The sequence below is a fragment of the Delphinus delphis genome, chromosome 1 (genome assembly GCF_949987515.2).
Source record: "Delphinus delphis chromosome 1, mDelDel1.2, whole genome shotgun sequence".
In the NCBI taxonomy this organism is placed as follows: Eukaryota; Metazoa; Chordata; class Mammalia; order Artiodactyla; family Delphinidae; genus Delphinus; species Delphinus delphis.
Genome location: NC_082683.1, coordinates 119,872,684 through 119,899,249, shown reverse-complemented (window position 1 = coordinate 119,899,249; position 26,566 = coordinate 119,872,684). Strand labels below are relative to the sequence as shown.

General features: G+C 47.9%; 1 protein-coding gene and 1 pseudogene across 1 annotated transcript in view; one reads left to right on the top strand and one right to left on the bottom strand.

Annotated features, from left to right (window-relative positions):
- The window catches only part of LMX1A (LIM homeobox transcription factor 1 alpha), a 149,755-nt gene that overhangs the window by 56,049 nt on the left and 67,140 nt on the right, over positions 1-26,566 (top strand). The gene's annotated exons all lie outside the window — the stretch shown is intronic.
- LOC132425524 (small ribosomal subunit protein uS10-like) lies at positions 18,086-18,463 on the bottom strand (annotated as a pseudogene).

Genomic DNA, 26,566 nt, shown 5'->3' with positions numbered 1-26,566 from the left:
CTTTTCTAGCCAAAGAAATATTTAGGTGGAGAGAAGAATAAACGTTCAATATTTTCTCCTGTTGTTCAGGGTGGTGCCCCAGACTTGGTGTGCAGATTCCAGGCCCATATGTTCGATTCGCTTCTACCAGCCACGTGAACTTTATGTTTATCCCGGCTCTCCTCCCATCTGCCCCTGGGGAGGGAGTTTTCTCCAGGGCTCGTGGCTGAGAACCGCCACTTGGAGAGTGTTTGCCTTAAAGAGCTGGAAACCCTTGCCTTTTCATTTATGGATTTGATATGCAGTGTTTCACCCTCTCTCTCTTGAGGAGAAAAGTATCTTCATTTTTACATACAAGTAGGTGGAATTTACTATTATCCACTGATCATGCACCTCGATTTTTTTTTTTTTTCCAACACAGCACAAGCTTTATTCAGTGGCCAAAGAATGGAGAAGCGGGAACTATAAGTTCACAGGTCAACTTCTGATTTTGGTTTTGACGTGGATGCCCTTTCCCTTGGGAGGCCTGGGAGCTTATATTTGGTAGTGGGAGAAAAGTGAAACTTCATGCTTGTTTAGGTGATATCATTAGATTATTTCTTTTTAAAAAATCAGTATATTTGATTATAAAAGGGCTTCATATTTATTACAAAGAATTCAGAACACGTAAAACATCATGAAGAAGAAACTAAAATCATCTATCATCTCACTGTCCAGAAATCTCTGTCAATGTTTGGATTCCAGCCTCCCATCTCCCATGTTTTTTTTTCCCTCTGCCTACGTATTTTTGTAGGGATCATATTATAACATTTTATAATCTGCTTTCACGTTTGACAATTTATCACGAGCACTTTCTCGTGTCATTAAAAGTTCTTTCACATTTCCAACATTGTTTAAATGGCTGCATAATATTAAATTGAATTTATGTACCATATTATCCAGGTGTTGGACATCCCTGATTTTCTTTTCTTTAGGGATTCGGAGCTGAAACTCACGGACAGGTTTCAGATTGGCATCCATGCATCCTCTGTAATGGCATGCAAACATTCACGCGCATTTGATTTTTGTGGGGAGAAGGACCATATCATTTATTAGAGAGTCAGAGGCTTAATTGCTGAAGGGTCAAAAATGGAGGAGACATTTACTTAAGTCAGATTCCTAGAAGGGAAATTACTGGGTCTAAATGGTCTGTACACTACCACCAGCAGTAACTAAGGGTGCTTGTTTCCCTGCACCCTGGCCCACCCTGACCAACCAGGACCAGCCCTTGGCATGACCCCATTGAGATTCATCATCAGGTTATTACTCGTTGTACTGACTCTTTACTTGTAATTTACCCTCAAGCATTGTTGAGTTAGTGCTGCAGTTGGAGTCACAAGCACCCCAGAATACTGAGGTGTTTGCCAAGGTTCAGCTGAGAGAGCCTGGGTTTGTAACTAGAAGATCTGGGTTTGTGTTCTGTGTCATCATGGCCACTTCCCTTGCTGGGTGGGCCAGACAGTGTGGTGGGTAGGAACTTGGTGGCTAGGTTCAGACTTGATTGTGTTTCCACCTGGTGCCTCTGCTTCCAGCTGTGTTATCTTGCAGAGGGTGTGTAAGCACTCTGTGTCACAGTTCCCTCATTTATAGAATCAGGGTCTAACATTAGTGCCCATTTCACTTGCAGGGCTGTAGTGAAGACCAACAAGAAAACCCTTGTATGACATTAGCTTCGTGTCTAGTGCATAGCGCGTGCTCAACAGTCATTACCGATCACTATGGGGTGGACCATTCTTCAGGTCATTTCCTCTCTCTGAGTCTTAGCGCTGATGTTGAGAATCATAGCCTTTTAGAGCTGGAAAAGTTCTTACTGATCTTCAGCCCACATCTCTTATTTTACAGATGAGACAGCTGGGTTAGGCGTGGTGATGTGAATTGCCCACATTGAAACAGGGGTGATCACGCCTCCTTGTTCAGAGGGTTCAGAGGACCAAATATTGAGTGTGAAGTTCTTTTAAACTCCTACACATTAATCCGATGTTAATTAATCATGCACTGTCTGTATGGCCCCTGAAAAAAATAAAACTCAATAGAAATTGGCTAAGTGGAACTCTAATTGGTTAAATGGACGCTTCTTTAAGCCCTTTGTTCCCCTGAGGACATCTGCATATAGCTTTGACCCAATAAGTGTTTTTGATATTGCCAATGAGTGTGAAAAGGGCGTAAATCCCAAGACACCAGGCTGGTGTAGAGGGTCATCTCTATCCCTGGGTTGTATTTGCTTGCCTGTGTAAGTTCCTGGGTCTTGTTCATCTCTGAGAACCAACAGTTTGCACACATTTTGAGGGAATGAGCAAACGAATGATTATATATCTAGAAGAAATAAAGGGGAATGATTTTCATCATCAGGTGTTTTTTAAAGTACAAATCAATCAGACCTGTTATCTGGTAGGTGTGGATTGATGCCACAGTCTGAGTACTCCTGCTGCACAGGTGGCCTTCCAGGTGAGAGGCTGCCTGCTCTACTCTGTATGGGCCTTAGAACCCCCTCACTTGTCTAACCTGTCTTTTACTTCCCTCTCTGCCTTTTGGTGTATAACAACTAATCCTACTGCTGATTCACTTTCCTGAGCTTGGCTTCCAACTTTTAACACAGACCCCTCAGTGCGGTTCTCAGAGCTTTGATTTATTTTTAATTTTTATTTTTATTGGAGTATAGTTGCTTTACAATGTTGTGTTAGTTTCTGCTGTACAACGAATTGAATCAGTTACATGTATACATATATCCCCTCCCTCTTGGACCTTCCTCCCAACCCCTGCCAGCCCACCCACCTAGGTCATCACAGAGCACCGAGCTGGGCTCCCTGTGCTATACGGCAGGTTCCCAGTAGCTATCTGTTTTACACATGGTAGTGTATATATGTCAATATGAAAACAGTGTTTCCAGAATGGGCAACTATGATTTAGAGCTGCTGTGAGAGAGATGTTTCCCGTAGCTGTTTTCATTTTGATTAACTCCACAGTGTTCATTGCAGCACTGTTTACAATAGACAGGACATGGAACCAACCTATATGTCCATTGACAGATGAATGGATAAAGAAGATGTGGCACATATATACAATGGAATATTACTCAGCCATAAGAAGAAACGAAATTGAGTTATTTGTAGTGAGGTGGATGGACCTAGAGTCTGTCATACAGAGTGAAGTAAGTCAGAAAGACAAAAATAACTACCGTATGCTAACGCATATATATGGAATCTAAAAAAAAAAAAAAAAAGGTACCGATGAACCTAGTTGCAGGGCAGGAATAAAGATACAGATATAGAGAATGGACTTGAGGACATGGGGTGGGATGGGGAAGCTGGGGCGAAGAGAGAGTGGCATTGACATATATACACTACCGAATGTAAAATAATTAGCTAGTGGGAAGCAACAGCATAGCACAGGGAGATCAGCTCAGTGCTTTGCAATGACCTAGAGGGGAGGGATAGGGAGGGTGGGAGGGAGGCTCAAGTGGGGGGATATAGGGACATATGTGTGCATATGGCTGATTCACTTTGGTGTACAACAGAAACTAACACAGTATTGTGAAGCAATTATACTCCAATAAAGATCTATTTTTAAAAAAGAAAAAGAAACGAAAACCCCCAGAATCCTGCAGAAACATGATGCCAAATCCTGCTTTTTATAGTTGGTTTATGTTGGTTGTCTTTCAAAGCCAAAAGGGAGTGTGACTGCCTTTGCAAGGCATCCCTGCCCATCTTAGTCAGCTGTGAGCAGCCGTACAGAAGAGTGGTTGGGAGTACAGGTTCAAATCCCAGTTCCACCACTTACTAGCTGTGTGATATTAGGAAAGTTATTTCTCCTCTCTAGCCAGTTTCTCATGTATAAAATGGAGATGATGACAGAACTGACCTTGTGGGGTTGAAATGAAGACCAAAATGTTTAAAACAGTACTTGCCGCAAGTAAGCATTCAGGATTAGGCATCATCATTATTTTTAATAATAATAAGAGAAGCACACTTGGCCACACTAAAAGTCATAGACGATTAGATATTGTCCAGTTCACTTGCCTCATTTTTTAAATGAGTGTTGGGCCCAGACTCAGTCAGCTGGTACATCACATACATGGAAAGAGGCAAGCCCAGGCCCTGAACCCTCCTCTTCACCCCTAAGCTAGGGACAGAGATCTGCTACTACTTTACATCAGTGTTTCACATACCTTTGATCGGTGTCTCCATGCCGATGGTCACATCTTTAAAGCCACCACCTGTGCATTATATCTCCATCAGTGCCTAGGACCGTGCTGTAGACCAGAAGTTGGCATTGAGCAGTAGCTGGCTGCTGGGTTACTCAAGCATGGGGCTGTGTAAATTGGAGTTATTGCTGAGATGGGGAGTATTAGCAACGTTTGGAGTGTGTAGGGGAACGATAATAAAATTCTTAGATCTTGTATTAGTAACTTTAAACCGTTTCTAACCATTTTAACTGTGAGCAATGGAATGGGCAGTTATATGAAATAATAGGGTTTTTTTGTTTTGTTTTCTAAGAGTTTATTTTTCTGTTTGATCCATAATGAATTTGTGTATTATTTTTTTTTTACTTTATCTAATATTATTTTATTTATTTATTTATTTTTTGGCTGTGTTGGGTCTTCGTTTCTGTGTGAGGGCTTTCTCCAGTTGCGGCGAGTGGGGGCCATTCTTCATCACAGTGCGCGGGCCTCTCCCGTTGCGGAGCACAGGCTCCAGACACATAGGCTCAGTAGTTGTGGCTCACGGGCCTAGCCGCTCCGCGGCATGTGGGATCTTCCCAGACCAGGGCTCGAACCTGTGTCCCCTGCATTGGCAGGCAGATTCTTAACCGATCCCTTGTGGAATCCTGCTTACTGCAGTACTGCAGGGAACGTCATGCTGCACTGAATTTGTGTATTTTAAATAATGGTTTCTTTTAAAAACATTTTCCTTTTTCACATTTATTATGTATGTCTTTAATTCATCTGGAATTTATTTTTGAATATTTAGTCCATCTAGTCTTTCCTCACTGATTTGCACTGCTCTTTCTATCACATATAACGTCCCAATGTCGACATTGGTCTATTTTTGAGACTTTTTTGTTCATTTTTCTATTTTTCCAACTCTATGCTAATGCCACACTTTCTTAATTACTGTAGATTTTTATAAATTTGCTAGCTGTTTCTATCACAAAAGGTAAGGTAAGCAAGGAGTCCTGATCATCATCTTATCTGGGTAACAGTGCCCTTTGCCAGCCTCCAGCCCTCTACTGTAGAAGTCAAAAACCTCAGTGCAACCAGCCTCCATCCAGCCATACGGCGTCTGTCAGCAGGAGCCCTGGAAATCTTCCCATGAGATGCAGTTAAAGTGGTGGTATTTAAGCAGAAGCTGGTTATAAATTTAGCAGAGATATTGGAAAAAGAAGGCTAGAATAAAGGAACTCCATAACCTTTAGTCCAGTGGTTCTCAGGCATTACCATGCATCAGAATCACCTTGTTAAAACAGGCTTGATAAAACACGGATTGCTGGGCTTCACCCCTGAGTCTCTTATTCAGAAGAGAGGAAAGGGCAAGAATTTAGTTTTCTAACAAGTTCCCAGGTGATGCTGATGGGCTGCGGACCACACTTTGAGAATCTTTGCTCTAACGTCTCTTAAGTCCGAGAGTCTGTAATCCTTAACACTCCTTGAGAGGCTTTTGTTGTCTGCTGTGTTCTCAGCACCCAGCACAATGTCTGACCCATAGTAGGTGTAGTGGGCTGAAGATGTCCCCACAAACACGTCAGGTCCTAAACCTTGCAGCCCGCCAGTGTGATCTTATATGGAAAAAGGGTCTTTGCAGATGTGATTTAAGATAAGGATCTCAGATGAGGAGATTATCCTGGATTATCCAGATGGACCCTAAATGCCATCACAAGTGTCCTCATAAGAGACAGCGAGAGGGCTTCCCTGGTGGCGCAGTGGTTAAGAATCCGCCTGCCAGTGCAGGGGACATGAGTTCGAGCCCTGGACCGGGGAGATCCCACATGCCACGGAGCAACCAAGCCCGTGCGCCACAACTACTGAGCCTGCGTTCTAGAGCCCGCGAGCCACAACTACGGAGCCAGCTTGCTACAGCTACTAAAGCCCACACGCCTAGAGCCTGTGCTCCGCAAGAGAAGCCACCGCAATGAGAAGCCCGCGCACCGCAACAAAGAGTAGCCCCCGCTCGCTGCAACTAGAGAAAGCCCACGTGTAGCAACGAAGACCCAACACAGCCAAAAATAAAATAAATAAAATTTTTAAAAAAGAGATGGAAGGAGATTACACACACACACACACACACACACACACACACACACACACACACACAGATGATGTGAAGGCAGAGGCAGAGATTGGAGTAATGCAGCCATAAGCCAAGGAATGTCAGTAACCACCAGAGCTAGAAGAAGCTTTTTCCCTTGAGTCTCTGGAGGCAGTGTGGCTCTGCTGATACCTTCATTTCAGCTTAGTGAAACAGATTTCATACTTCTGGCCTCCAGAACTATGTGAGAATAAATTTCTGCTGTTTTAAGTCATCAAGTTTGTGCTAATTTTTCACAGTGGCCATAGGAAATGAGTATAGTAAGTATTCAGTAAACATCAATGAAATGAATCTAGATGCAGGTATTAGGATGCCCATTTAACTGATACATAAACTGAGGGCTTGATGTATCTGGTCCAAGTACTGTACATGTTTACTGCAAGGGAGACCCAGGTCTGTCACTTACTTCAGTTTCCATTCCACCAGCCTGGTGGTTTTCACCCCCAGTTGCACATTAGCACAATTAAATTTGAACCCCTGGCCATGGGGCCTATGCTTTGTTATTTTTTTAAAAGTTCCTCAAGTAATTCTAATCTACAGCCAGGGTTGAAATGGCCGAGACCAGGCTCGTCATAGAATCTGGCTGATCCTCCCGATGACTCTTAAGGGAGGCTCTGAGTCTGCAAAGGACTCCTATAAAGTTTAACCTCCACCGCGGCCCTCTGAGGCAGGCAGGGTGGGTGCCGTCCTCTTTTTCCAGATGAATTATGAGGCCAAGGAGAAGTTAGATGATGCAGAGTGGCTGGTCCTCCACCCAGACTCAGCCCTCTGACCCACACCCAGCGCTGCTTGTACCGTGTGGCACGTCACCAGCCCAAGCAGTAATTTGTGACTGTGTGCACCTAATGACACGTGCGTGGATTTTTGGTCCTGAGATTCTGGACGTTGGAAACAGGAACACTTTTATATATTGAATCACTTAAAACGTGTGACGGGAGAAACGGTCGGTGAGCTTTGAGGCTAGGGAAACGTAGTGACATTTCTTCAGAAGGCATTTCCAATTCATCCCACATCAGTTCCTGCGGCACTTTGCATCTGACTCTTTGGCCAGGCTTGGGTGCCCAGTGGCCCCAAATATGTGTTAGCGTGCTCATCGGCCCTAGGAGCCCATCTGGGGACAACTCGATCCGCAGTGCCGTTTTGTTCGTATAAATATCAGGGCTGCTGGCTCTCGTTTTCCATCAACGATCAGAGAAAAGTGGTCGACCACACTTTTTAGGGACTTTGGGTCCGTGGTGTTTAAGGTGTATCAACAGTACCCCTCCCCTAACTCCAGATGGACACATAATCATAACTTCATAAATGTAACCACAAAAGATTAGATGAAGGCACAGGGCAAGGAGGCCAGAGTCTCTGGTGTGGGTGTTTTGAAAGACACCCCCTGCAGGGGGCCAGAGGTCTGTTTGCTCTGTCCACTTGGCCCAGCTGCCAGCTCCTATGATTCACTCTGCCAATCGGATATTACTTAGTGATTTTTATGGAGTTCAAGCTAAAGGAAATTTGAGGAAGAGATCACTTCCTCTGTTTTAATTAGAGTTCTGAGACTGCACCACTGCACATCTGTAGCAGACCGGCTGCTGGGCCAGCACTGAGGCCTCATGAATTTTAAATATCTGGAGAGGTTTATTTGAAGAGCTGGGTCATGACTGCCGCTGCTGTCTGAGCGTGTGTGAGCGCGCGCGCACGCACACACACACACACACACACACACACACACGCAGGCACGGTGTACCTCGTACAGATGTTTGAACAGTCCCTGGAGAACACACATTTTGTGTTGTAATAAAGGAAAACACAGTCCTCAGCTGTAACCTAGGAGACATGGGATCCCACCAGAGATGGAATCTAACCGCATCTTGGCTGCTTGCAGGAGCAGCCCAGGAGGGCCTTTCCTCCTGCAGGCGTCCCATTGCCTTGTAGTTCCCGGTGGCAGCTGCCTGCTGTTCGCTCACACATAAATCCCTGGGGAGAAATAAGAGCTAAGTGGTTGTTACAAAGGGGCGAAGGCTTCGACTCCCACGGCTAGTCACAGAAACGTTTCTGGCTCTAACACACGACAGGCACTGCTCATTCCAAGACACCTTTCTGCCCCTCACCTCTGAGCATATTTTGGAATCACAGGACTGGAAGGGGATTCGGGGGGTGGGGACCACCTACCCATTCCCCCAGTGCCTGTCAATTCTTCCTCTGTGTTGGCCCGGCCCGGGAGAGCTGTCCACCCAGGCCCCAGCCTGGGATGGGCATAAATATTGTTATCTCCATTTACTAGTGTGGTGCTAGAGCGTATTTGTTCCAGGGGAAATGACAGCGGTTTTAAGCCTAGTGACTTGGAGGTGATTTAAACCCCCTCATCTGTATTTGTTTAACACACTTCAGTTTTATTATTCGGTTTTCATACAGGAAGTTAATGAATAACTCAGTCTGGCTCTACGGCTATACAACCAAACAAGGGACCCTGGCTGGGAGTTCATTCTCAGGACAGGCATACCTCGATTTACACAACAGTGGCATTCTTGGGAAATTGGCTCTACGTCAGATATCTGAAATAAAAGAGTTTTTGGAGGAATTTAGTGGTCAGTCGGTTTGTTGTTATTGTTACTCGTTTGTTGTTGTTTAGTAGAACCGAGACCGTGGATAACTTTTCCCTAATTGACTTCTACAGATTTGTTGGGAATAGAGTATTCCTCAACCAGACTCTTGTATGTTCAAGACTCAGGCGGCAGGTGTGGCCCTTGTAGGAGGTGTTGCCTGGGAGGTGGAGGAAACAATACCGTTAGCGTCTAGAATTTTAGGATGGGAGACCTGGGTGGGAAGACCCAGCTTCACTCTTCCTGGACAAATAACTGGAGTCTACCAGAGCTCTAGAACGCAAAGGAACAAAAGAGTTATCAGACGTAACTCACTGAGGGCCCAGTTCCAACTAAATCTTGTCACTGCCTCATTTTTGGCAAATTAGTTTCTGAATTTGGGCTTCTCTCTTTAAGGAGAGGGGTAGTCCATGCTCCAATTTACCTACTGGGAGTGGAGTGAGAAGGACTTCAGTGCTTCAGGCCCCAGGGAGAAATGAATTCCCTTGTATGTGAAGAGGAATTCTCAAGTCACTGATCATGTTCTGCCACTGGAACAGTCTTTAGGGTCTGATGAATTGGGCTGAATCAGATGGATTTTACGGAGGCAGCCTGGCCCACACTACCTGAGGCAGCTGGCTAGGCAGGGAGTAGGAGGTCATTTAGACAATTAGTAGTTTGCATTTTTAAAGTTTCTGTGCTTCCTATTTTCAAGACAAATACAATGGGACATTCTTTTATTTTTCCTATTAACCTAGTCTTACTATTAATTCCCATTGTATGTATCTCCTGGATTTTAACCTAGTTGGGTGATAGGAGAGGGCAGAGAGATGGAGAATTTAAGGTAGATACACCTGGGAATCTGCAGTACTTAAGAACTGCTGGTTCCCTTCCAGCGTCAAATATTCTTTGTGGACACAATCTTGCAAATGCTCAGAACACTTCTTAGAGGTATTTAAAAATGCAAAAGGGGTTGTCTTCAGAGCTGGATAGGCTGCAGTTGAATCCTGGTGCCACACATGATTTGTTTTGGTCTCTGGCAATGTGCTTTTGTAAATCTCAGTTTCCTTACCTGTAAAATGACTCTACAGTAATAACCCTGCAGGATTCTTGAGGATTAAAGGAAAGTATGGAAAGTGCTAAGTTTAGGGCCTGGTACATGGTGGGTACTCTCCCCCCCACCCTAGGTACTCTCGTTCCATCTTTACTGAATCAAGGGAAACTGAGGCACAGAGAAGCCAAGGGAACTTGATCAAGGCAAAGCCGAGTGTGGAATCCTCAGATTCTGGTTTTTGAAGCTGTGTGCTTCCATCGCCCAGGTACACGGCGTTGGGGTAATTTAGACCTGTTGAGGGTCCTTCACGAAATGAGTCAAAGGAACTGGCAGGCCGACCCACTCTGGCGCTTCCCTGGCTCCTGTCTTCCTGGTGTGACCTCTGAGGTCCATCAAGGCATTTCCTGCACAGATCCAGAGCCTGCCAGGAGGAAAAGAAGGACACTTACATTTACTGAGTGTCCACGTAACGAGTGCTTTATATAAGTTAACTCATCTAATATAAGAACCTTCCACGGTGGGAATTATTGAACCTAATTTTATAGATGAGGATATTAAGGTTCGGGGGTTTTAGGTAGTTTGTCCATAGTCACAGAAGTAGTGAAAGTGGTGATGGGAGGGGTCAACTCAACCCCCTGGACTTGAGACAACAGCCCTGCTGCCAACCTCACCTCCCCCTGCACAGCGACTGCTCAGGGGTCCTGCCTCCTCTTGGACTGAGCCTTTGAGTCTGTTTAAGTCCTGTTTTTGTTTTTTTTTAACTGGCCAAGGAGAGGGGCTGCCATTTCTGTAATCAGCTAGTCACACTCTGACGGACTCCAGAGAGCATCGCATGGCTGGGAAAGGTGGGACATCGCATAGCCCCTGCCCTTCCTCCCAGTTTCACTCCAGACTACTGAGCCACCTCAGACATACAAGGGCCCATTGGGCCAGAGGAGGAGTTTGAAAAAGAAGCTTACAACGCTTCTGTTAGTAACCCGTTGCCGTGTTTAACAACCCGTCCTGGCTAGAAACACTTCCCTACTTGCAGCCTAAGCCCAGCCCGTCAGGCGGAGCCCGTTCCCTTTCATTTGGTCCTGGATGGAGATGCTGAACAGCTGGTCCTCACGGGCTCCTTACTAATCCTTCATGGGGAAGCCCATATGCATGCATTCACCTTGGAGATTTCAGCCTTCTCTTGTCTTCTGGGCAAGAAGACTATCCTCCCTGGCAGCCCTGAGACACAGAGCAACTCTTGAGCAGAAAAGGCCTGCGGCATCTCAGAGCTGTCCCTTATTTCTTTTCAGAATGGTCCCTGGTTTTGTGGGCGTCATGGGAAGGGACAAGAAGAATTATAGAGTGATAGTGTTTAGACTGGAAGGAATGTGACATGCTATCTCATCCACATCTCGTTTTACAGAGGGACCTCATCCCACAGGTCCAGACTCACTCAGCTTGGGTAGTAAATAGGGAATAGAGTTCTTGCAGAACTTTCTCTCCCTGAGGATTTCCTTCCAGGTGTGGGATGGGCCGTAACTGTGAAGTGGAGATGAGAATTCTTTCATTTTCCTCACTGGATCCCTGCATCCTGGCTGGAGATCCTGCTGCGCCTTTCACATGAACATTTAAATCTGAGAAATACATTTATTCTTTTTAAGAGGAGTACTCTGGGTGTGTGGCTAAGGTTTAAAGGACATTCTTCCAAACAGCAAGCCCTTCTTACCTGTCAGAGCTTGGCAAGGTCAACTTCCATTTTTCCTGTCAACCCATTTCACAGATGGAGAGACTGAGACCCTCTGGTTCTCCTGAAGGCCATGGCTGTTTACCCCCTTCGGTAGCTCGTGGTGCTGGGGCCCATTGCAGGCCGGTCAGAAATCTGAACACTTTCTGCCAGGTCCCTACACGCTCTTCTCTGCGGGAAGGAAGATCACCCAGATGGAGCCTGCCTTTCTTCCCACCCGGGTGCCCAGGCGGGCACTGTGCGGCCAAGGCTTTATAAAGGGAAGGACTTGCCTGCTCTGGCAAACCTGCTTGCGCTCAGCAGAGGTGCCCATAAATCTTGCTGAAAACAAACGCTTTAAAAGAGGAGGAAAGTTTAAGAGGCCCTGTGGGCATATTCTAATCAGTGCTCGCTAATATCAGCCAGCTTGGATTTAGAATGTGGTGTTCCCAGTGGAGGGGGCCTGGGTAGGCACCATGTAAAATGCCGCCAGCTGTAATTAACTCTGACCTCCTCCGCCTGCCGGCTCCTGGCTCTTAATATTAGCTTTGACTCCCAGAATGAGCCTTCCGTGTTTGTTGTTGGGATGCGTTCTTTAAAATTCATGGTTAGCAGCCCTTCTTTCGCTCCCATCCTGACCCAAAATACACACACACACCCTGAGCTAAGGTGATCGATGGTATCAAATGAAATCAATAATCAGGTAGATCTTTGCAGTCATTGAAAATTCCATTTATCTCAATGATGCCAATAATCCCTACATTTATAGCTTATACTTTGCAGTGTGCAAAGTGATTTTATATATTTCATTGTTCCTCATTACAATCCTTTCAGGTGGGCAGGGCTGGTAGTATGTTCATCCACCAGATGAGAAAAAAACAAAGGCCAGAGAGGGGGACGGGTGTTTGGCATCGCCTGTGTAGTGAGTGGCTGAGCCCCTGATTCAAACTTAGGTCTTTCGATCTCAAAACTGTTCCTTAAATACTGGTGTTCAGATGGACCATAGAGATAGTTTGTCATGATGGAGGTTGGGGTGAGGGGGAGCGAATTTGGTCTTTTCCTTACTTCCTGCCAATTGAGGCAATAATTATTCAGCAATTTCTTTCTTCTGCCTCCTGGCAACAGAAGGATATTAGACATAAAGTAAGCATGGGCTTGTGGTGTGTAATATCTTGTGGACAAAGAGAATGATGAGAAAATTCTACCTAAACGTCTGTGACCATGAATGTGTGTTTGTGTATATTTTATTGGTTAGAAGAGCCATACATTTGAAAATGTTCTGAGAACCTGCTACATGCTGGGCTCTGCTCTGGCCACTCAGATGTGATATCTCTGTTCATTGAGTTACATTAGAGCTGGAGGAGACAAACCAGGAATAAAGATGCAAATAAGAAAAACAGTGCTATGTAGGGTGATGTATAGAGTAACCAGATGGGTACTTTAGGGTGGGTGATCAGGGGGCCTATTGGGGCTGAGATCTGAATGCCAGAGGGAGCCATCCATGTAAGGGAGGAGGAGGAAAGGGGAGGGGGAGGGTGAAGAGGGAGGGGGAGGGGAGGAGGAGGAGGGGAGGAGGGGGAGGGGAGGAGGAGGGGAAGGGGAAGGGGAGGGGAGGAGGAGGGGAAGGGGAGGGGGAGGGGAGGAGGAGGGGGATGGGGAGGAGGAGGGGAGGGGGAGGGGGAGGGGAGGGGGAGGGAATGGGGAGGAGGGGAGGGATGGGGAGGGGGAAGGGGAGGGGAAGGAGGAAAGGGAAGGGGGGAGGGGAGAGGAGGGGGAGGGGGAGGGGGAAGGGGAGGGGGAGGGGGAAGGGGAGGGGAGGGGAGGGGGAAGGGGAGGGGAGGGGAGGGGGGAAGGGGAGGGGGAGGGGAGGGGGAGGGGGAGGGGAGGGGAGGGGGAGGGGAGGGGGAGAGGGAGGAGGAGGTGGCAGTGGTGCTGGTTGTTCCAGGCAGAAAATATGGCCAGTGAAAAGGCCCTGTGTTGGGAACAAGCTTGACCTATTTGAGCCCAGAAAGAAGGCAGTGAGGCTGGAGCTGAGTGAAGGAGGGGAGAGTGGCATGATATGGGGTTGGAGTTGGTGGCAAGGATCAGACTGGAAGTTTAGTAAATCAGAGTAGGGATTTTGGATTTTATTCCAAATCCAATGGGAAATCCTTGGAGGGCATTACACAGGGGAGTGAGCTCTGATTTACATTTTCAAAAAGACCCTCTGGCTGCCCTGTGGCAGAGTTTAGGAGGGCAAGAAGTGGAGGTGCTAGTGGAGACAGTGAGAAAGGGAAGAGCTCTGGATGTGATTCAGAGGCCTCACGGGACTGGTTGACTTAGATGGCAGGGTGTGGAGGATAAAGTGACTCCTAGGTGGGTGGAGACCCCACTAACTGCCACGTGGACAATTTGGGGAGTAGACGGGGGCAAAGAGTTCTGCTTGGCCATGTGAAATTTGAGATGTGTGTTTTACATCCAAGTGGAGATGTCAAATAGCAATTGGATATGAGTTTGGAGTTTGGAAAAGGGAATGGAATTTTCAATGACTGCAAAGATCTACCTGATTATTGATTTCATTTGATACCATCGATCAGAGATAGGGCTTTGGGATTCATCAGCCTGTAGATGGTATTGAAAACCATGGGGTTGGATGGATGAATTGGGTAGAGTGTGTGGAGGAAGAGGAAGCAGAGGCCCAAGACGTGGGGTTTAGTCTCCAGCAAGAAGCAGGAGTGTCAAGGCAGGGGACTGGGGGTAGAACACGCTATGAGCTTCCTTCTATCCACTGCCGGAACCCCACTCAGCGGTTTCACAACTGTGGGCTATTGATCACCATGGCCTGAGTGAGAGGTTGATTTATCAGTGAAAACCCATTGCGATCTCTTGGGGGAAGGCCCTTAAATTATGTGGATAGTTTAAAAGTCTGTAGAATCACTTTTCAGTCGACAGGTAACTTACTGAACATACACTATTGGTTAGGTGGTATTCTGGGCAATATAGCTTCATTTTCAGAGGACAGTGCATTGTGGCTTCACACACACACATACACATTTACACACATATGTGTGTGGTATTATTACTTGTGGGTCCATGTGCTTGAGTGGGCGTTCTGTAACAGACAATCACTGTATACACATAAATGCAAAAATGCACAGGTGCAGCCATCATCCGTAAAGCCTGCTTTCTGCTCTGTGTGGAGCCCCCCTGAAAGTTCCCTTGTCCTCACCTCCAGCAATCCTAGAGTCTCTTCTGTCTCCTGGGGATGGAGCTGGACTCTGTTGTTAAGCTCTGTGTTTGACACGTTTCCTGGCTTCCATGTTTGCTGTGATCACCTCTTAAATCTGCAGACCTGAATCCATGAACATTTAGGTCACTGGTCCAAGCAGACTTCAGCTCACAAACTGGTTGGAGGTGCTGGTCTGTGCTTTGGGGTTGGGTGTAGTTTCTCAGCTGCAACTTTTCAGTGGAGATGAGGGTTCAGGGAAGCCACATGCAAGAATCTTCAAGAACTAGAGTCTTGGAAATTTTTTAGGAAGTTTAATATCTGGCATTTGTGGATGAAAAATGTCACCTGCTGTATCAGTAAACAAAGGATGTTGCAGCCATCAAACCATTAGCCACTGTAGCCACCCCCAGCTATGCACTGTGAGGGGATTCTGGATGGAGAGAAAAGCGGGATGCTGGCCCTAGATAGTTAAGGTGCCTATCAAAGGAGTGATTTTCATAAGCCCAGACTTTTGCATCTTCCCATACATAGGAACGCTTAATTCATTAACTTGAGATGTCTGTTTTCTCTTTAATTAATAGTAATCTTTTGATTTTCCGACTACCTGATTTTTGTTGCAAAAACTCCTATATATCCTGGCCCCTCCCTTACCTCTTCAGAGCAGTCCCTCAGAGCTATCTGAGAGACTGCCTCCCGGGCGTAAGTCCTCAGCAAGTTTTCCGAATAAAACATAATTTAAATTTTAGGTTGTGCATTTTTATTTTTCAGTCAACACATCTTTCTCAGAAGCAATGAAAATATTTTCTACTCCTTATCCCATTCACCTCTGACAGAGCCCCGGAAGTTCAGTGAGAGTAAGAATGGTTATTCTGAGTTTACGGAGAAGGCCCTTAACAAAGAATCCCGTGTGAGGTCCCAGAGTTAGCAGGGGATGCTGGTGGGACTCTAGCCACCAGGGCCAGTTCTCCATATCTTGGAGTGAAGAGGTGCTTTCTCCTACAGGAAAAGTATTGCTCTCATGAAATTTGCAGAGTCCATATGTAAGGACCCCAATCTAGTCTCCGGACCTTAAATGCCTGTTCTCCACCAACTGTTACAAAAGGGTCCAACTAATACACGAATCCTGGGGTATTTGGGTACAGGATAAATGGGGTAACATGGAGGCGGGAGAGGGAGGAAGGAGTGAAAGCTGTACTAAGTAGCAGTGGAGTTCAATGACGTTTACGTTTGATCTGAGATCTATAAGCCTGCTTCCATACCTTTTGCCCTTTCTACCTAGCCTTATACATTCTGCAGCAAAAAATGGACTGGACCACAAAAACATGCCTACTAGTTTATCAAGCGGGCTTTCTACCTGGGTACACAAATGCTAGTAATACTAATGATAGCCATGGCTTTAAAAATAACACTGACAGTGGCATTTCCAAAAATTAAAATAACCTCAAGTTTGAACTTTCACGATCCCGGTCATAGAAAGTCTACGACAGCATTGAATAAATGTGAGAGGTGTCATTTGAGGTGGAATGGTGAGACGTGGAGGTGAATCCCAGAACTCCACACCCTTCATCTCTAAGCGGTCAGCCTGCAAACCGCTGAGGACCGGCCTCAGAAGATGGCTCGTCAGAGCAGGGGGCTTTGGGGTGGGGGGCAGTTGTTCTTCAGGGTTAGGATCAAATTTAAAAGCACCACCATTTACCTTGGTTGCTAAGCCCTCCTGAGCCCGAAGTGAGGAATTCTGATTGGCAGAATCTGTAGGAATTTAGACAAGGGGAACAGCACGGAAAAACGGGAAGCTTAGGATGGGGACCCTGGCTGCAAAGCAACTCAGTGCTTCAATAAGCCCGAATCTGCTGAGAATACATTTTACGAACATGCAGCTAAGTTGGCTGCCTTTGTTTGGGGGTTTGTTAAGCATTATCTAAAGAATGCCATGGTTCAGCCTGCTCGGTGTGAAGTCTAATTCTTCCCCTTTCTGGAGCCACGGCCTGGTGTGTTCAATTTTTCTCTCTCCGTAGGGCTGCAGGCGCTCTGGTACTCCAGCCAAAAAAACACTCATATTTTAGCAAGCTTAGTCCCAGTCTGGTTGCCAGGCAGTAAAACGAGCACTTGCCTGCCCCAGGGAGAGGGGGACCGCGAGATGGAAAGGGGTCATGTAAACGGCTCACTCGAGCCCTCCCCCTAAATCTCCGCTTGAGAGTCTTTGGGGCAGTTGATATGTTTATTGATGTGGAGAGACACTGCTGCATAGGCCCAAACTGTGGTCGTTTGTCAGAACTAATACTACAAATTATTTTTATTATTGTAGAGATGCTAATCAAGGATAAGTTTGCCCTCTGCCGCTTCTGGAGGGTGTTAGATATACTCATTTGACTGATGTGGTTCTGCATACGCAGCACGGACCCCATTTCACGAAAGGGCAAAGTGAGGCATAAAGCAGCTGAGTTTCTTGCACTGAGGGAATAGATGAATCAAACAGCAGCATCTCGTTCCCCTCAAGGGAGGGCAGCATTGCAGGTGGACTTCGTGTATCTTCTCTGACATCTTCTCTCCAGTCTCCCTGCGGTGCAAGAGGCTGCAGGAGAGATGCCCTTCAGTCCTGGACATACTTCTCTGTGACTGATATTAAGAAGAGGGCGCTGAGATAGGCCCTCTGTCTCTTCTTCCAAGTCTCCGCTGGAACAGGAAGCAGACTCGGGCCAGTGCTTGCTGACTGCAGTGCTACTTTTCAGGGACAAGACCTCTGCCCACTGGATGAAGTCCACACCCGTTTATTTTTCACAGACCGTGGAGTTCCCGTCAGGGAAGAACCGATTTCAGCCACGACTGGACAAGTCTGGTGAGTTTGCGACCCACAGTGGAAAGGCTACTAGTTCTGGCCTGGAACTCACTGACACAGGAAAACGTGCTGAATGCCCACAGGATGTCCAGCTGGTGGTGGACATTTAACTTCCGAGCTCCTCAAGCCTGAATTGCAGAAGAGGCCCTCACAAACAGAGAGGAGGCTGCCTCCTTTGCCTCCTGCCTGGTGCTCTCGGGGCTGAGGTTCCCTGTGGGCCTCCGATAAAAAGACTTACGCCTCACCTTCAGGACCCTTGGCACTGGGTCCCCTTTAACGCTCTGATGCCTTCCTCTTGGCCTGCAGGTGAGTTTTCTCTGGGTGAAGGCTTTTTAATGCTGTGCTCCCCACTGAGGGCCTGTGTACTGAATTTTTTTTTAAAACAACTGATTATCAGTTTATTAAAAATGTTGATTTGAGCATCTGCAAATGGTGACTTCAACCTTGACTCCTGGCTGAAGACTGATGGAAGTGATCTGCTGGACAATCTCAGGAGGCCTGTGCAGGTCAGTGAGTCTCCTGTGGATCCCCATCTGGAAACGATCCCAAGTCTTAGAACCTTCACCACCAGGAGTTTTCCTTGTAGTTATTCTCAGTCTTGGTAGGCATCCGAACCGGTCCTTTCACTTTGGGATTCTTTTCCTTCGCGCCTCTGATCTGGTCAACACATACCTTCTCCAAAGACTTCACGTTGCGGCTGGTGAGGGTGATTCTAATATGGTGAGTCACCACGCCACCTCTGGCTCCACGGAAGTCTTTCTGGTATCTTTAAAAGCCATGGCTGCGGCGCGGCTTCCTGACCGGCTTGTTCGTCGGTGGGGGTGAACAGCGGTGAGGCAGGGACAGGAGCGGGTGGCCCGAGGCTCCGCTGCAGTGGCGACCGCCTCTTCTTCAAAGAGCCTATGTACTGAATTTCATCTGGTCCTGCCACCTCCCATCCAAATGCCAGTCAAACCAGGAGGTAGTCCAGAATCGGGTGGTATGGGCTAGCCCCTGGGCATATGGAACCAGCGAGGTTTGGAGAGACTGCGGGTGAAGAGGGAGGACAGCAAGAGAGAGGGTGCAGTAAGCGGGCAGAGAGAGAACACCTGTGGCAGGGAAATTCCTGTGTTTGATGAAGGGCTTGGCGTGATGGAGGTGCCGGGAAGAAGTGAGGGGATGTGAGAAAGGTTGCTCTGAAAGGCAGGAGAAACCTCCTGAAGGAGAGCCTGGATGATCGTCGCTTTTCATTCTCTCATAGCGTGGCTGCCGCGTGTCTCCTGGGTTCCAGGCGCCGTGCTAGATTCTCGGCGTACAAAACCTAATAGGGCACAGCCACATGCTAGATGTTGATAGCTAGATGCCTCCAAGACAGTTGAACGTGGTGAGGTTATGGACCTCTCTGAGAATGTGATGTAAACTGGGACAGTAAGGCAAGGTGGTTTCGTGAGCGGGGGCTCTGCAGCTAGAGCCCTGGGTTTGAATCCCGGCTCCACCGCTGGTTGGTTCTGTGACTTTGGCAAGTTTTTTAACCTCTTGGTACTTCTGTTTCCCCATCTCTAAATTGAGGATGAAAGCAATTTGTATCTCCTATGTAAGGACTAAATTAGCTGCTATGGGTTAAGCCTTTAGAATAGCAACTCGTGCATGGTAACTGACATTGGGTATGGTAGTTATTCCCAGAAATTCGCATTAAGCACCTACACACAAAACCATACAATTTCTGGGGGGGTTCATAGACCTCCTGATGCCCAGTCATAGACCCCTGACTAAGAATCCTAGTTACTTCTTCACTTATGTCACCCAACCAATCAGAAGAAGCTGGATTCTTGCCCTGAAGAACAACAGATCCCATTCTTTCTCTGCCATTCTAGCAGGAAGCATTTTAGGTGCTGTGGGGTGCCGTGGAGGGTGGAGGTAGGGTGCACGCAGCAGAAGGATGAGACCTTCCTGTGGCCACAGTGGACGGAGGGAGGCAGATTCCAGGAATCTGAAGCCCAAAGAGGGCTGGTGGAGCAAAGGAGGACTTGGGTATTCCTGGCAGCCGGGTGCTTTGAAAGATTCGCGTGGAGCAGTGACGACCCACGTTAGATCCGTCTCTGATCCGAACATACACTTGCCCGCGGTGAGAGGGAGTGTGAGATGAAGAAGACCCAATGAGTGACGTTATCCCAGGTGTGGTTACCCTGTTTGCGGCCCCTGAACAGTCTCCCAGACGCTGCAACGGCCCTGGAATGCCCCTTCCTGAGCGGAAGATTCGGCAGAGATGCCCTCTCGAACGAAGCTGGCACTCCTGGTTCTGAGCCCTGGCGGAGAGTGGAGGGATGGGCAGATGCCAAGACAACTTCATCGAGTGGACGTGCCACCCACAGAGCCTTTCTGACCCCCACCTCTTCCTGTCGCCAGCGTCTTGCCACTCAGCCCTGCCCAGCATTGGGGATTCCAACGGCCCCAGCAAACTGGCCACTCCACCCCGACTTGACTTGCAGCTCTCACCGATGAGCCCTGCAGGTCCCTTCCCCGGCACCCCCCATTCCTGTCCCAAACAGTCGAATATAGGTCCCAGAGCTGTTGCACGATTGCACCCTACTTGCAGCTCATTCGTACCCTCACCGTACGTTGCTAGGAATCGTGAACACAGTTGTGGCATGCCTTGAATTTGGCCGATTAAAGACTTTAGTTCCCACATCTTGGGCTCAGTGGAGGCCCTTACCTCTACCTTTCTATATCTCTCTACTGCTCAGTGCCCTGTTTCTCCTGCTGTCAGTTGGAGTTACCAACAAGAACGGCACCAAATGATGTGTATGGAGTTCCCACGTCCTTTGTAAAGTGCGCTCACATGCGGTATCTTACTAATATCATCCTCCGTTTTCAATCATGAGTAAATGCTTTTTTCCAACCACTCTCTTAAGAGCTGAGGAATTTATTTCAACCAAGGAAGCCTGTCATCAGTCACACTTTAAAAATCTTTTTGCTTTTCATGACAAATGTAGAATAACATTGTCCGAGGTGATGTTAGCAGCCGAAGTCAGGAGAGAGTGGTTATACCCTCCAGTTCTGAGTCCTGTGTTCACCCTGGCTTCGAGCATATGGTTGTGGGACCACTGGCCATTCATCCTCTTTAAGTTACCCATCAAGTTACAAGTGCTGATTCTTCCTGGGACCCACGGCTGCATGCTGGGGCCAGGCTTTGCCAAAGACTGCATGGGGGAGGGCGGAGGGCAGCTGCCTCTTGGGCAGCACAGTCTGGCTGGAATCTTTTTATGTTTCAAGAGCTCTTCATCAGCAAGGGTCTGATTTTAAAATGCCGGCAGGCTCTTGTTATCAGAAAAAGAGGGACTTGTCTTAGCATTAAAGACCTCTTGAAGGGCAGGAAAAGGCAGAGAGGGTTTTCCAAGATAGACTGTGACCGGGGAGTTGAAGTTTGGCGAGGAGAATCAGAAAATGCATTCTCAGGGCGTGATACTGAGCGCAGAGGAGGGGCCTTAGCAGGGGTATATGTGAAGGAAGGTACTTCGATGTGGTTAGAAGTCACCTGTAAGTGAGGAGACCGCTGTCACCCCCCGTCAGGTTTAGTGTGACATCCTTTGGCGTTTTTTTTCCTGGGGTATTGCTCACAAATGCTAATGGGCGGTTGCATTGGGCTCTCTCTAGCAGAGCCCAGACTGCTGCTTGTTGTGGGGGGGGGGGGGGGGGGTGGGGGGGGTGGGACTGTTATTCACACTTGCTAATGAATAACTTCCCTTAGTGTATTCACCAACCAAGTCAAACAAGTGACTGTGGGCACCTAGAAGCAAATTACTTGCCTGGTAGAGGCCCAGCCTGGGACTGAGATTGGGAGGACTTGAGTCCTGTAGCTCTTCAGTGGCAGTTTCAGATGTCAGTCTGGCTGTGTTTGATCCATGCGGAGGCTCGCTGATTGGAAACCATAGGGTTCCTTCCACCATTAACCCCAGAGTTCCTACAAACCCTGGTCTAGTGTGTTTAAATTAAAAACTGAACTGAGACCCAAGACGCTTCACTCTGGCAAGGTGAAAGGATACTAGAACTCCTAACAACAGGTAAGGAAATGAGAATTGCTATCAATTATTGAAGGCCTACTATGCTTCAGCTAGTGTGCTGTCTCTCTATTGTTGTATTAAATCCTGCCAACAAGCTTATGAGGCAGGTTACCATCTCCATGTTACAGATAGGGAAACTGAGGCTCAGAGAGGTTAAGTAACGCACTCTTGCCTGTGAATGGGTTCCCACCAGTGTTTCACCTCTAGGGGAATTTCAGTTTTTTGCCTCCATGGCACGTTACGTCCGTGACCGCCATGGCAACAATGCTATAAAGTTTCAAGGGACTTAGCAGCCCTGAGGCTGTGGCTGGAGACTGCGTCCCACAGCTCTTTATGAGGGTGGTGGCCATCCATCAGTCCTGCTGCCACTTCTGATTTCTGCAGTAAATACTCACCCCTGGAGTCCAGCTCTGGGAAGGTGGATTAGCTAAGGGCAGCGTGGTCATTTCTCAGTTCTTAGAGAGAATCAGCAGTCAGCCCTGACTTCTATGCCCCAAAACCAAAATCCCGTGTTAGTTCAATTCAATTCATTTTAATTCAGTCTGACAAACAGTTAAGTACCTACTGTACTGTACATGGCTAGGTACTATGCTATGTACAGGGGATTAAAAAAAAAAAAAGGAATATTGTTCCTCTAGGGACACAGTGTAGTGAGGGAGACAGATATAAGCTGATAGTTATAAATTCGGTGACATAGACCAAAGTAGATGCGTAAAGTGTTCTTAGACCATGAAGATGAGAGTATAAATACATATGTGTGTAGAGGTCCTGAGGATGGGAATGGAGGATGGCCAGGGGAGGCCACAATTGGACCTGAAAAGTAGAGAAGAGAGAAAAAGTCATTCCAGGAAACCAGGCAGGTGTGCACTGCCCAGGACTCAGGGCAGGTACGTCACCGTCAGGCTAGGATGAGATTACGCTCACTTAGCCTCTCTGTGCCCGGTTGCTTAGTCTGTAAGATGGGGACGATCACTGTGTCTGACTCAGGGTGGTGATGATGAATAAATGACTTCATCTAGTGCCTTGAGGAGTGTCTTGGGCATGTAAAGCTTCAGCGAGCGTGACTTGCTAGTGCTTGTTTGTCTTCACGTGGTGCTACCTTGTGGCATCGCTCTGTGGTCCTGTGTGTTCTCCCAGAGGTGCCAGATGTGTGCTCAGCAATCCGTTGAACGTCTTCTTGCACCCTCATCTTATTTAACTCTTGTATCATCACTTAGCTTTGCTCATGCTTGTGCTCTGAACCTCCAACTAGATGTTAGACTTCCCTGTGGAAGGAACAATCTATGTTTTTGTGATACTCATCGCATGGAGTGACTCAATACAGTGGGTGCTTAATAAATGCATATTTATTACAAATAAGATAATGTACGTAATAAGATGCGATGTGTTTGGTGGGGGCAACATTCATATCAGGAGAGACAAGATAGCAGAATTAGGAGCTCATCGTATGGGAGCCCAGATGGGAAGGTGAGATTTGCCTCAGTGGACAGGGTCCGAAGGATCCCTGATGGGTTGACCTGCCTTTCTTGAAAAATTTCGCCCCTTTGAGTCGATGGCACATTTGTGTCTGCTGGATGAATGGTCTTTGTATGGACACCGATTATCTCAGGACTTGCTGTTAGGAGGGGCTTCTGGGTGGTATTGGGTTCCTAGGAAGCCGTCAAGCAGGCTCCCTTCGTTAGACCACACATGCTACTCATCCTTTGTAAAGGGCGGGGGAATGAGTCCCTAGGCATGACAGGTCACTCAGGGATGGTGATGGCTTTGCACATCCCTCCTCCAAGAGCTTGCTCAGAAAGAGTTCTCCATCAGCAGGACACAGCACGTTTGGACTTGCCTGGGTGGCTGGTGCACAGAATCCTCCCCACACACCCTCAGGGCTGCTCTTACCTGCGCCAGAGCAGTTAGTGCTGTGGCTCCTCCCACCTCGTGTCTCCAGCTGGGCTGGTGCAAGTCCAAACCACGAAGTGCTTCTCCCAGGACAGATGGGAATGTGGGTGCAGTGCATAGGCTGAGCTGTAGAAAGTCCTCTATTTCCTCTCTCCGTGCCGCCAGGGATGTGCTTATAAATACCTCTCCGTGGGCCATAGAAGAACGTTCACGGAAGACCTAAATCCTGCCTTGTTCACAGCCATCACTCTGGGGACTTCCCCAGGCTGCATTCACTGCTGAGGGCCTTGTCAGCCCCAGGCTCACCCTCACTAGCATCTTCCTGAACCACACCATCAATAACTATCGATCATATCCCTAGGCGGGCCCCTAACAAGCTAGCCTGACTGCTCTGGGCCTCCTGGGGGCTTCTGCGTTTCTCTGTGCCTCTTATTTCATCGCTCACCGAACGATGGAACACAGCCAGCTCACTTCCCAGGCCATCCTCATCCTTCCGCCCCTTCCTGCCATCACCTCTCCCCACCCACGCAGCCCCAGTCCTTCCAACTCCCCCACAGTGGTTTTCCATCTGTGCTGATGGAGGTGAGCATTGTTGCACATTCTTGGGCCTGGGGTATGCACTTGTTTGAGCCCAGCGGAGGCGGGGACAGGCTGGATGGCAGGGGAGGGAGGAGTGGGTGAGGGTCCTTTGCACAGTTTGGTTGCCACCCTCACGTTGGCCCTGCTGCTTCTGATGAGTGAATGAGGCTGGTTGACGCTTCAGCCACCGGTGTAACCAGATCTCCCAGGACTCTTGAAAAATGGAGTCCTCTTCAGCAGCAAATGTTTGCAATTAACTTTAACATATGTGGAATTTGTTTTTGCGTCCGTAAAGCATGATAGGCAGTGAGGGTCTGGCAGGGAACGCGCCCAGCTTGTCACGCCCCGGGCCGAGCTGGTGGGTGGAATCTTTCCACTCTGTTTACAGCACGGAGTCGCTTGGTGAACTGAGTGGTCATCGATGGGTCAGCCGGGGCCCTGAGCCCTCCCTCTGGCTTGGTGCAGCCTCTTCCTTCCAGGTGTTTCTACCTGCCCAGCAGCAGGGTAAAGTGTGGTTCTCTTCCTTTTCACGACGGGGTCAGCAGCCGCTGGTCTTAGTGACCCTTGCTTCTCAGTTTTGGCCACTGTCTGGTTCCTGTGCTCTTGGAACACTGTGCCTTCTGCTGTCCAGCCGTCCTGCAGGGATCCACAGGCTTTGATCGGCATGCAATAGAAAACATAGGTCAGCTTTGGGACCAGATCCCAGGTGAACTCTATGACTTAGTAGGTATTGGGCTGCAAGAAACATGAAAATGAATGATCGTAGGTTTAAACCAAAGGGAGAGTGATTTTTTCTTAACCAGAAATTGGGAGGGATGCATTTCTGTGTTGGTTTGGCAGTTCAACTGTGTCATCCACGGTTTGGATCCAACCTCTCTCTAAATTCCTACCCTCTGTCCTCCGTGTGTTGACTTCATCGTCCTGCTTGTCACCCAGTGCCTGCAAGGTGGCTTCACATCGTCATAAGATAGGGCCCAGAGTGAGAAGGAAAGGGCTGGGACTAGAGCTTTCTTCGTTGTCTGCTTCTGAGAGGAAAATCTTTCTTTGAAGTCCCCAGCAGACTTCCCCTTATATCTCTTTGGCCACATACCCACCCACCCCCAGGTTGGTCACCGGCAAACGGGGAGAGATTGGTCTGCCTGGCTAAGATTACTCGCGACTTCTCCCTGGAACGGGGTACATTGCTGCCCATCAACATTGGGGTTCCCTTAGTGAGGTAGAAGTGGTGACTGGGAAGGCAACCAACGGTGTCTGCTGTGGTGTTCCTCCACTGGCAGAAAAGGCAAGGGTCACTGGGCTCGAAACTGCTGGAAGGGGAGAAGTCACTCCTGGGAAACAGAAGTGTGTGGGATATGAGATGGCAGTAGTCCACGCCTCTGCAGGATTCTTTTGCATCTATCCTGCATGCTGGCCTGACAGAGTTCCTCCTACGGCGCTGCTTGTCTCTGCTCAAAAACGTGTGGACTCCCATTTCCTATGAAATAGAGGTCAGACTCTCCTTAGCATTCAAGGCCCTCTCTCTCTGGCTCAAGACGGCCTCCCATCTCGCAGGAAACACACATTTCATATTTTATCTCTTGATACTCCTCTGTGCCAAGCAGGTAGCAGTCAAGCTAGTCTACTTTTTTACCTGCTTACCTCACCTTGGGCTTTTTGTCTCTGCATCCCAACTCACTCTAGAGTCTCCACTTGGCACGTATGACACTGTGACAGGCCGTTCAGGTTTTCTACTGATTATTTAAGGTTCTCGTTTAAGTCATCATTTCTTTGGAGAATACTGCCTTGATCGTCCCCAACTGGAAGTTTCCTGAGTCTTCTGTGAGTTTCTGCAGCTCTTGTTTTCAGTGTACCCACATGAGCCACAGAGAGCGCCGAATGGGCAAGGATGACTTCACAGCGGTGCTTGAGGCATGAGCTGACCCTTAAAGGCCGGGCAGGTTTTCGTTTGCTGAGAAGACAGAAGCCATGCCACGTAGTTGAGGGGGCAGGATGCAACTGTGAATAAGAACACACCAGGGTCTTCACATTCCTGCTTTTGCCTCACCTTCAAGCATCTTAACACTTTCTCTAGGAGCATGTGAAATTGGCTCATGGCCACCATACTGGATAGCACATATATAGGGCATTTATATCATTGCAGAAAGTTCTGTTGGGCAGTGCTGACCTGGAGGGTCGCCCGGGGAGGTGTCTAGTGGGGCTGAAATCCTGATGTCCTTTGGTGCAGGGACAGTTCCCACGTTTATTCTATTAGTTTGCTGAACTCTGACCCGGCAGTCTCTAGTGTGGGGATGGACATACAAACAGGCCTTTGAGAAGCTGGTTCTCAGCAGGGTATTCCCATGTAGCCCTGCTCTCAGCACTGGGACAGGTAAC